This window comes from Vanessa atalanta, chromosome 30 (assembly GCF_905147765.1).
Source record: "Vanessa atalanta chromosome 30, ilVanAtal1.2, whole genome shotgun sequence".
Classification (NCBI taxonomy): domain Eukaryota; kingdom Metazoa; phylum Arthropoda; class Insecta; order Lepidoptera; family Nymphalidae; genus Vanessa; species Vanessa atalanta.
The window spans coordinates 4,367,718-4,380,394 of NC_061900.1; positions in this window are offsets into that span (position 1 = coordinate 4,367,718).

Genomic DNA, 12,677 nt, shown 5'->3' on the forward strand with positions numbered 1-12,677 from the left:
TAAAACTTAGTTTAATTCCCTCATTAATTTCTGTTGCATTTTGCATTTTTGATCGAACAATGTCGTTTAAAGGGAAACTATTAATTCAACTATGTAAGTATTATCGGATCGACTAGATAAAGTGTATTCGATAATAACTGTAGCGATTTGGAACTTTGCCTTCGTCTTAAATATACAAATACATTGATTGTTAGTCGTTGATAATTTGAACGGTATATAATTTACATACATACATTTACATAGAGCCGAGATGGCCCAGTTAGAACACGTGCATCTTAACCGATGATTTCGGGTTCAAACCCAGGCGCACCACTGAATTTTCATGTGCTTAATTTGTGTTTATAATTCATCTCGTGTTCGGCGGTGAAGGAAAACATCGTGGGGAACCTGCATGTGTCTAATTTCAACGAAATTCTGCCACATGTGTATCCACCAACCCGCATTGGAGCAGCGTGGTGGAATTTGCTCCAAAACATTCTCACCAAATGGAGAGGAGGCCTTAGCCTGCTGGGAAATTTACAGGCTGCCAATGTATGTAAAATATGCTAATAATTTACATATATTTGTGTTTTAGTATTTTCCGCTATCTTTTTTATGGTTTAGGTAGTCGGACGTGCAAATGGGCCTGCTGATGATAAGTCGGCACCATCGTCCATAGGCAATAGCGTAGACTTTGGGAACTATGACGTTATATCTCTCATGCTTGTAATTGCACCGGCTCACTCACCATTCAAACCGGAACACAACAATACTGGGTACCCAGACCGAAAAGCACAAAGCTCTATCACCAGATAAAACCATCTTCAAACATCATCGCGATATTTTAGCCAGTTTATAAACAACTTTAATGAATTATTCAGCTAAATCTACATCTATCGGTTCAGTAGTTTTTAAGTTTAGATAGTATTCAGACAAACGCAACGAAGGTACTTTGTTTTGTAATATACAGTGATAATTGATAAGGGTTCCGGTTTTGCAGTTACTGTTTTCTCAGAAAATAGTTTAGGTTCGTCCTTCCTACCTGGGATACAGAGATACAGAGATCTTGAAAGATATCCCATTGGATTATAACTATACGGGTATATCTTCAAAGATAAGCAAATCGAAACTCAGTCTAATGGTAGGGCTTTGTGCAAGCCCGTCTGGGTAGGTGCCACTCATCAGATATTCTACCGCCAAATAACAGTATTCTGTATTGTTGTGTTCCGGTTAGAAGGGTGAGTGAGCCAGTGTAATCACAGGCACAAGGGTCATAACATCTTAGTTCCCAAGGTTGGTGGCGCATAAGTGATGTAAGGAATGGTTAATATTTCTTACAGTGCCTTTGTCTATGGGCGGTGGTGACCACTTACCATCAGGTGGCCCATATGCTCGTACGCCAACCAATCCCATAAAAAAGGTCTGAGGTTAAACCCGCGGTATCTTTAAAAATCTGACAACTAAGAGATTTTGACACATTTTTTTTATATAAAACTAAAAACAGATAAATAGTATTTTTTTTTCAAATTTAAAAAACAAAAAAAAGCAAATTCCACAGTTTAAACCGACCGAATTCAATAATAAATATAATTATCTAATTGACAGGTTTTATAACCGTTACTTATCAACAACACGGCAACGACTACGAAAACTCGAGGCACCTCCCTCAACGCTTGAACCAGTTGATAATCAACTATAACGAACGCGGCACTTTTAGGATTAATGAAGTCACTCATATACGATCGAAGTATGAAATATCGCCGCACTTTGAACTGGGATACGTCGTCTCAGAAATATTAGAACGGTAGAACTGTTTATTTTAACGATAGAGGAGGTGGAGTTAATGCTCGTTGACTTCCAGGCAGGAGACATAACATACATATATAATTGTATTTAACTAACACGACTGTATTTTTAGATCTTGAAAAAGAGTAACTACTGAGCTTCTTGCCGGTTCTTCTCGGTGCAATCTACATTCCGAACCGGTGGTAGCTTTACTTTAAATAGTTTGTTAAATGACGATTCAAAAGTGCTTGTAAAAGCCTACTTGAATAAAGTATATTTTGATTTGATTTGATGGCTCGTATTAGAGTACGGCTTGTATGTCGTGATAGCAAACGTCAAGAAGCCCTTTTATTTATATTCGTTTTATGATGTCGGTTGGCGGACGAGAAAATGGGCCACCTCGTGGTAAGTGTTCACCGTCCATAGACAATGATGCTGTAAAAAATATTAACCATTCCTTACATCACACCAATGCGCCCAGCGCCACCAACCTCGAGAACTAAGATGTTGTTCCTTGTGCCTGTAGTTACACTGGCTCACTCACTGTTCAAACCGGAACACAAAAATTCTGAGTACTGCTGTGTGGCGGTAGAATATCTGATGAGTGGGTTCCCAGCCTACCCTAACCTAACCCGGCGTGCACAAAGCCCTACCACCAAGAAAACATGTTGTCACACACTCTACCACGCCTCTAATGTCCTTTGAATGTGTGTTTACTATGTATAGTATTTATTTATTGTTCAATTAGCTGACAGGCAAATGGGCTACCTGGTGGTGAGCGGCCACCACTACCCGCCCGCCAAACACTGGTTCATTCACCATTCAAACTGGAAACCAATATTGCTGACCCAGACCGGCTTGTACAAAGCCCTGGCACCAAGTAAAATTAATAAAATAAATAAATTGGTTTTCTTTAAAAATTAAGTTCAATCTAACTCCTGCAATGCGTCCTGTGACAGCTATTTTTTTTTTAAATGTCAATTCCAAAGGAACAATACATTCCTACTAATTTTCAGTTACAGAAAAATGGTTATTCTCGCACTAAAACCAATCGAATATAAGTCTGACATTGTATTCGATACTTTGAAACAGACTGAATTGATACAGCAACTGTTCCTTGAAATTTACCACCTCGTAAACATGGCGCACGAAATTGTCAGTAAATACAGTAACGTTAAAGAATATTCGGACAAACAGCAGTTCGATAGGGCGACAATAGAAGAGCATAACTTCAAAATAAAGGAGAACGAGAGACAGAGGGAGAGAGAAAGGAAGAAGAGAATGAAACATATCAACAAACAGAGGAAGTTGTACTTGAAGGGTATGGCACTCTTTGGGCCCAAGACGACGAAGAAACCGAGCAAATGGTGGCCCATTGATTATGGCTGGGAAATTGACTATTATTGGTGAATTTCTGATTAAATATAAATATAAAAAAACATTTTTATTGTTTGTTTTTAATTTTATAATTAGATTCAAGTTTACTTAGCGATATATCGTACTGATTAGTCGGTACCATCCACTCATCGGATATTCTACCGCCAAACAGCAGTACTCAGTATTGTTGTGTTCCGGTTTGAAGTGTGAGCCAGTGTAACTACAGGCACAAGGGACGTAACGTCTTGGTTCCCAAGGTTGGTGGCACATTGGCGATGTAAGGAATGGTTAATATTTCTTACAGCGCCATTGTCTATGGGTGATAGTGTCAACTTTATCTCCATTGTCATTTAACCGTCCACATACTTATACTATGTAGAAAAAATACCGTTTGTAATAGAAAAGGACAGAGAGGAAGAGGGAGAAAGGTCGCCTAGAGGGTTGTAACGCTTTGTCCTTAGGTGACGATGTCTGCTAGTTCACTATACTGTAAGCCGCGTCAGAGAACTTAAGTCCAAAAATAAACCTTACCTAAGACTAAACAAAAATTAAAATTGGTTTGAAAAATGCTTTGAATACGATTTTATTACGTAGGTTCGCCTGTATCTCTCTTTCTATACCCTTTTCCAACTATAAGAGGAGAAAAGCCAAATAGACAAATGAAATATTTGACAGCAAATTGACCAATGATATCATTGGTCGAGATCTCGATTAATCTATGATATTCACTTTGGATTTGCAAAAGAATTTCGCGGAGTTTCGAACGTCGCCAAAACTCTTACCGGAATTTAGGAAGTAAAATTAAAGTGGATATAAGTAGTTAAGTGTAACAGTGTTGTATTATAAATAGAGATATATTAATCATAAACTCTTAGTAGTGTTTATTGCTGAGTTATTAGCAAATCGCATTAAAAACGTAAATCTAAGGTTTGTTTATCTTTAGCCCTACTTCGATTGGAATAGGTTATATGTAACGGAATCTTTAAATATTTACCTACTTAAAAACGTCGGATTAAATTAAAACTTTGCACACTCATGGAGGAACGCTGACAATTCAATGGTGTGGTCAACCAAGCTGATCTGATGATGAAAGTGGAATGTAGTTGACGGAACTCTACAATGCCTACTAATAAACCCATCGAGTTTGGACTCATTCTTCCCATTTTAATTAGCATTTTATTTATTACAAACATATACAAAGTATTATATATCTATTTTTATATACATAAGCCTTAACCAATCAACCTTTGGGTCTGAAATTTAAATAAATAAATCATGTTTTATTAATTTGCGTTTATTTAATCTCATTCAACAATTAAATTAGTTTAGCGTAATGTTACCTGTTAGATGACGAATGAAACGAATTATTATTCTAGGAAACGCGAATTTTATTTTGAACAATGACTTACTTATAGTAACAAATCGAAGACAATTATAGCACGATTCAAAAATCTTCTAAAGGCAAATTATAAAATTATTTTTATTAAAATAAACATGAACCAAAATAAAAAAAAAATAAACCCAAATTCTTGCCCAAGACCGAGGCTGGGAGCGCAGTATCAAGACCCTGTGCATTGTCGCAAGACTAAGACCAAGACTGGCGAAGTCTCGTCTTGTTCTTGCGTTTGGGCAACACTATTTTAGCGTTAGTAAAGGTCAAATGTTTTTAAACCAACGACAATAACTCCTGAGTTTCTTGCCCGTTCTTCGTAGAATCTACATTAACCGGTGATAGTTTTACGTTTAATACAATAGTATATGTATACCGAGTACAAGACAAGAGCCAATATGACGGAATATACAACATTTGACATCAAGCTAAGATGCTCATTAAAAAATCTGTTATCGGTACTTTCGAGGTAAAATTAAAGTGGATATAAGTAGTTAAGTGTTGTATTATAAATAAAGATATGATAATCATAAAGACTTAAATGAAGCAAGTCTAGGGTTGGTTTATCAGTTTTCCATCTTGAATTTGAGAAAGATCACCTGGAGGCACCGGTGGTCCATATTTGAATGAAGGCGTAGTCTCCAATAAATGAATAAGCCTGTCGATATCCATTTCCAGCGCACTTATGTACTCCATTCTGAAACGGAATACACAAGGCGTACTAACTTCCGGCAGTCTTTGAAGATATTGTCTGCGAAACCGGCTTTATCGAAGCTAAAAAGTTTTTACTCAAATGGAATATACGTTAAGTATAACTAGGTTTTTATATTATTTTTTTTATGTATAACTAACCCGGATTCACACGACTAAAGTTGAAATTATCTATTTTTCTCAACCATAGTATGCATACATATAAATCTTCCTCTTGAATCGTTCTGTTTATTAGTGAGAACCGAATTAAAAATGTATCCAACGCTGTCGTGAATATTTATTTGCATTAAAAATACAAATTAAAGAATCTCACGTGATTTTAAATAGGGTACGGGTTCGTGCAATATCAAGATACCAAGAGAAGTTTTGAAAATCATCCTTTTCGAAAGGACTTCACGTATAACCAGTGTTATCCTCCCACGGACCAAAATTATCATAACTGACATTGACTGAACGTGGACTACAATTACAAATTCGTATTCGTAGTAAAGTGCCTGCGTGTGAGTTCACGTGTATACTTGCTCGTGAACTGTTGCGTGATGATTTTTATTTATGTTATTCTGATTTAGAGATGGTAACACTGTTGCTTGGCGGTTGGCTGGTTGAAAAAGCAGCCAATCACGATCGAGCTCAGCTGACCTATTGAATGATCGCGCACATTTTGATGTGACAGAAGGAAGTTGGAAAAAAAGAGGAAGCAGACTGATGTCAGATGTCAGGGCGCTCAACGAGGTTATCTTAAAATGAAGGGTAATTGATTGTATAACTTGGATAATTGTGCCGATTAAACCTATTGTGTTAAAATAAAAGTATTGACATCTAATTTAACTGAGTTTGGATTTACGAAAGTTGTGTGTGTGCTACTGTTAATAAAAAATAAGTTGAATTATACCTCACGAAGTTATGTACCGGTTTCCACTTGGAAATATAGGGTAGAATCAGTTTCGATTTCCCAGTATATTTGTTTTTCACTAATCGATATATTTCCAACATTGATTGATATTTTTCACGTATTTGACCTAAAAAAACGGTTGTCCGAATATACAGACATGTCTCGTAATCGCTAATCCAAATATGTCAATTTAGATATATGTTAATATTCTTTGTACAACACTAGAAAACGTTGAACTAAACACACAAAAAAGAAAGAAATAGTACTGAAACTAAATACAAAAATGTTTACAAATATTAGATGTTTTGAGCAACGGAAGGATTTATGGCTAAATTAGAAATGCAGACAACTCAATCAGAGAGAGGTTAAATAATGAATCGAGTAGTTGGCAATAATGTTTGATGACTGATTTACTTTTAAGAGCGGGTCACCCCGAATGGAGTTGTAAGTGTCATGGCGACGCGAGCCGTTACGTTTTGACAGGCGACTCGAATGCGATCGTTGCTTGCAAACCCATTCGCTCTTAATCGAGATGAATCATTGTAATCCTTTGATATTTTTGATGTACGATTATTGAATCAATTAATACAGTGATCAGACGATATTAAATACGTTTTATTTTGTGAGCATCTCCATTGCACGCCCACATAGTCTTCCAAATGTCGGATCAATCCCCGAACACCACTACTCGGCTTCCTGCTCCTCCGACATATATATATTTAATAAAAATAGCTTAACTTAATACAGTTTGTTAATTGACGATTCAAAAGTGCTTGTAAAAGCCTACTTGAATAAAGTCTCAATTTTGATTTTGAGTAGTAAATAGTAATCTAATGGCGTCAAATTGGCAAAATGTTTGTACCAATGATCATTCCAAATTGGAATCCATTGTGCCTCGAACACTCATCCCTCAGGCTATCGATTTGATTAATCTTGTACTTGGTTTCTACCACCACCTCTTCGGCCAATGTCCGTAATTTGTCTTTATCAGTCCTCCCCATTTTATCACGAACTTTGCTGTACTGCCATTGCGCTCTTACTAAATAGAGCATATCTGTAAACAAAATTTCATTTATTTCGATATAGGTACTAAGAAATGTAAGCGATAACGATCCGAAATAATCGTATCTTATGTCAAGTTACTTTTTTGTCCCATTTGCCGTCGAAACACTTAGCCTTTGGAGTAGTGGTGCAAAAAATAAACTCGATGTACTTATTATATTATTCGGCATTAATCTGATGATAGAGTAAAAAGAACGAGGAAGGTTCCCGAAAACTTGTCAGAGCAACCGCAACCAGTACTAAAGTTACCCAAATACCCCAAACGTAACAAACATATGTACCGTGAGTTCAGATCGACTTTGGAAGAGACGGTAGATAAATAAAAATAAATAAATATTGGACATCACATACGTTACTCTGATCCCAATGTAAGTAGCTAAAGCACTTGTGTTATGGAACATCAGAAGTAACGACGGCACCACAAACAGCCACACCCAAGACAACATAGAAAACTAATTAACTTTTTCTACATCGACTCGGGACGTACTCATGAAAACCGGTGTAAGTACACACTACTCGACCACGGAGGTCGTTGATGGCGTGAACATCTTAACTTTGTACTTCAAATGTTAGAAAACAATAACTTTGCAGTTTCTTGCCGGTTCTCGGTGCAATCTACATTCCTAACAGATGGTTCACATTTAATTTAATCGTGTAAAAAGATTACGGTAACACCACTCCAAAGCCAAATAGTATCCAGCTAATTATGGAACGGCTGAAAGAGAGATGTTCCTTAATTTTGTCTTGAACTTAAACTACCAACAAAAGTCTAGGCAGCACTTTAAGACACGCTGTGAAGTATTGGGTTCTTTTTTTTTAAAGGGCAAGCTTACGAGGCAAAGGGCAACTTTACGATAAAAAAGCGTGGAGTTAATGCTTGTTGACTTCCAGGCGGGAGACATTTCATACATATATAATTGTATTTAATTAACATGTACCAGTGGATTTTCAAGCTTTGGAAGTCCGCCATATGGAATTAAGAGTAAGGTCACATTATTTTTCGAGTTATTCTTAGCAACCCTAAAGCCTTATTTTAAACAATTTCATACCCATACTGTAGGAGTGCATTAAAAATAAAATTAGTCCGCCATCTTGGGTATGCCGCCATTTTGGATTTAGAACGACGTCACACAGTTAACCACGCATTGTCAACCTAACTAAACGTGTACACAAAATTTCAGCCCAATCAGTTAAAGATATCTGCTTCTAAATTAATTTGCAAGATTTCTCCTACATACTTGCATTGTAAGTTAAATAAAAGTTCTAGGTACGAGTCGGCTCAAGAATAAAATCTTCGCCACATGAAAATAAATGTTTTCTAATTATTTTATTTCTAACAAATCAAAATTGTTGTATTCCTTTGGGACATAAGGCCATACAACCCCTCTGGATAAGTACCACCCACTCTTCAACCACAAAACATTTTCTACCGCTATTGTTATCTTCTGGTTTGAAAAGTTAGTCAGTGTAACTACAGACATCAGGGATGTAACATCCTGGATCCTAAGTTTGATGCATATTGTCGAAAGGTATGGTTATATCTTATGCGCCATTTTTTTCAAACTCAAACTCAAATTCCTTTATTCAATATAGAAGCATTACACTTATTGATAGTCAAATTAAACACTACCAACGGTTCGGAGAAGGTAACACCCTGACCTGAGAAGAACCGGCGAAAGAAGCTCAGGAATCAACTTACATTAATTACAAATCTTAATAATTAACGTCTTAAATATACAGAAGAATTAAAAGAAAGGCAATTTCTGAATGAATAAAATTCAAATTGCATTAACACGTATTTATTATTTAATCGTTACAGTTTTAATAATTCGTTTTTTTATTGATCACCTTAATAATATCGATAAGGTGGTTGATTTCGATCGCCTTGTTGGCTATTTGCTCGTAGGCATTGATGTGTTCCATGGGCTTCCACTCTTTATAAAGCCTTTTCATAGTCAGCGATATGTCAGTGACTATATTAAATTTATCCATCAAATCTCCCATTATGAAACCAAGTTCGAATGACGAGTAGTTTGCGTAGTGACCTTTAATAAGTTCAGCCCTTTTTACCTTCGCATCGCTATCCCTGATGGTTTCATACATAAGTCTGAACAGTTTAATTTTCATGTTGCCGTCTTCTGAATTCGTTTTTCCATCTGATTTAGTTTGTGCTGGAGTTTCTGTTGCGTCAAGAGATCTGAGCATCGATATGCCGACACGACGTGTCGGTAGAATATTCGTTTTGTCTTTTAGAATTTTAATTCTCGTACTCCACGAGAGTTCTTTTAGGATATCGTCTTCTTTTGATGCGTATTTCGAAACCGTTTGTGATACATCTGAAATATATTGACTTATCTTTACTAATATTATAAATGTGAAAATAAGTCTGTCTGTGTTGCTCTTTCACGGACCAATCACTGAACCGAATTTGACGTAATCTGGACTCTAAGGATATTAAATTTCATGGGTCGGTTCAAGAGTCGAACGACGTCTCATTGATTTCATTGACAAATTTTTTTGTCACACATTACAATAATGGTTTATTAACAAACTTCTAGATTTAACAACAAATTTACAATAAGATATTTTTCGAGTAGAAAAGTTTTAATTCTCGGCGTTTCTCCACTAGATATGCACATAAACCTTCCTCTTGAATCACTGTTTATTGATGAAGACCGCTTTAAAACCTTTAGTTTAAAAGACGGCGTGCAGACGGCGGGGGAATTTTAATGCCAATAAAACAAAGTTTTCGTCATTACATTTTAATTATATGAAATTGATATTTATGAAATTATTTATACGTATTGTGTAACAATTTCATAGTTTATTTTATGAGTTATACAATTTTAAAACCGATATTTTTATCATAATACAGGCAGTCCTCGTACTTACGACATAATAGGTTCTCGAAATACGCGACGTAAATCAAAACGACGTAAATCTATTAAAGCTGTCTTTATAAACACAATATCATAAGGAAAATAATTATTTATTAGGTCTCACATAATGTCTGTTCTAACTTACTCTGTAAATGCTTAATAATTGGGTCTTAAATAATGTAGGTGTCTTAAAAATGTTAGGTCTTAAATACAATAGACATTATGTGAGACCTAATAAATAATTATTTTCCATATGACATTGTGTTTATAAAGACAGCTCTAATACTACCCTTAAACCGATGTCATAATAAATATACCCTGTACAAGATAGCTTGATCTTTTTGACAGATGTAATTTTTTCTGTTCGACATAACTTTGCAAATGACGAACATATTCATTTCTTAATTTAATGATTTTTAAAATTGTAAAAAAAATTTTAAAAAAATTACATATAATACAAAAGTTCCTAAGGATTCAAGCGTTATCCGAAAATGTTAAGAAGTTTTCTATTATATATTTTTTCTTCAAAGAAAAATTTTAATAGAAACACTGAAAATAATAGACGCTTGTACAATGTTACATCGGTCGGACGATAGGGACGCGAATAACAGGCAGTAACTGCTACAAATATCGATTACAAAAAACCATTATTAAAGATCATTTTTAAGTTATTGTTACGAACGGGAGTCCTTTTGGTCTCTTTGGCTAGTGGTTGGAGTCTCATTAGCTGGTATAACTCTTTTTTAGAAAAATAAGTTAAAAGATTATTGAATTCAAATTTGAATTACGCATTCTATCGTTCCATCGACTGTTATATTTGTTATATTTTCTGTTTCCCATCACAAGCCCGTCTGTCAAAGAGATCAAGTTAACTTGAACAGGGTATAGATTGCTTTGTTTTATTCGTTTATTCAATTGACGTAAGCTTGAGGAATAGTGCCAAAACATAGCTCGACGTAACTCGAAACGACGTAAATCAAGGCCTGCCTGTTGATATACTTTTTCAATCATCTCTACCAATAATAGTTGATTTCCCATCCGTAATCAATCGGCCACCATTTTGATTTTTTCTTCTTGCTTCCGAAATATCTGTCCATCAGATATTTTTCCGCTTTGATCTTTTTCTGCTTTCTCGTCGTCCTCGTGGGGAACCTTATGCTATGATATACGTAACTCGAGCTTTCCTCGTGCGTTAGGCCGTACAAGTCTTCGAAGATATTTTTTGGATCGCCCTCCGATCGAATCGCGTATTTCCTTTCGATTTCGTGCAACATCTTCGAAATATGATCAATTTCCCAATAATGACGCTCAATTTCTTCCAAATACAACACTAGTTCCATCAAATACAACCTACGTCTCATGTAGTGACTAGTGTTGTACTTGTCGACCATTCTCCGGTATTTTTCTTGTATTGTGTATATTAAGTAACCGATTTCGAAGGCTGCGTTTTCGGACGATTGCTTCTTGATCGCCGCTAGAGCATCGATTCGTTGGCTGGTATCCTTTATTATGTCGCTTGTTAAATTCAATATTAATGCTGTCGATTTTATATTCGCCCTTGTCTGTGCGGAATTTTTCGCTGTACTTGATTCCGTATCTAAAATTAACATTTTAGATCAGTTCTTGCATAATAGGCTACTTGACTGGTTTTAAAATACATTTTATATTATTTGGTTGAGGTTAAGGAACCCAGTGAAAGTTGTTTTTTTTTTTTAATTCTTGTAAATATTTGCTGGAAATATCAAATTACAAAATTCCATATTTAAATAGCGCGCGAAAACTCTATTTCGACAATATGGCGCTGCATTGGGGTCAGTGACGTCACTAGTCTGTATTGTAATCTGTGGCACATATAATCCACATACAGTAGGCAAACGGGGTTAACAAACAAAAACATGACCATTTCCTTAGTTCTCCAAAATTGTATAACAACTAGGAATTAGTATTATTATTAACACATGAGTGTGCTTCGAACTTGAACCTCGGTCTGGTCATCGGGTTCTGTCAACGGAGCAGTCAACCAAGTAACAAATGTATATTTGTGCAATTACGTCATTCGATAAAGGAACGATACACTGGCGAACCCATCCGTTAATTTTTTTAGGTTATTTTCGAGTTATCCATGAGATCTCACTTTTGTATAACTCACGTGATATGTTTAAAACCGACTTACGTTTAAAGTTGACTAGAACTTCAAACCGTTCGACCAAACGTGTCCGAAGTGTGTGTTTGACAAATTTGTTGTACAAATTTGACGCAGTTCGTGTTCGATCGCGTCAGTGGCGATTTGTGTGGCCGAAGATATAAAAATATCAAATTGAGAAAAATACCTGCCAGGTATGAGTACGAGTCGCGTACGAAGGGTTCGGCACCGCTATAAAATATCTATGTCACCGTAAAAATTGTAAATTCCGTTAGATTGTAATTTAACTCGCGAGATTACAATTACAAGATTACAATTCTACGGTTCGTGAGATACAGCCTGGTGGCAGACGGACTGGCAACGGAGCCTTAGTAATAGGGTCCCGTTTTACCCTTAAGTACCTAATCCTACTCAGGTACGGCTTAAGTAATTTCGAGGCTCAATTCGATGTAGTTAACT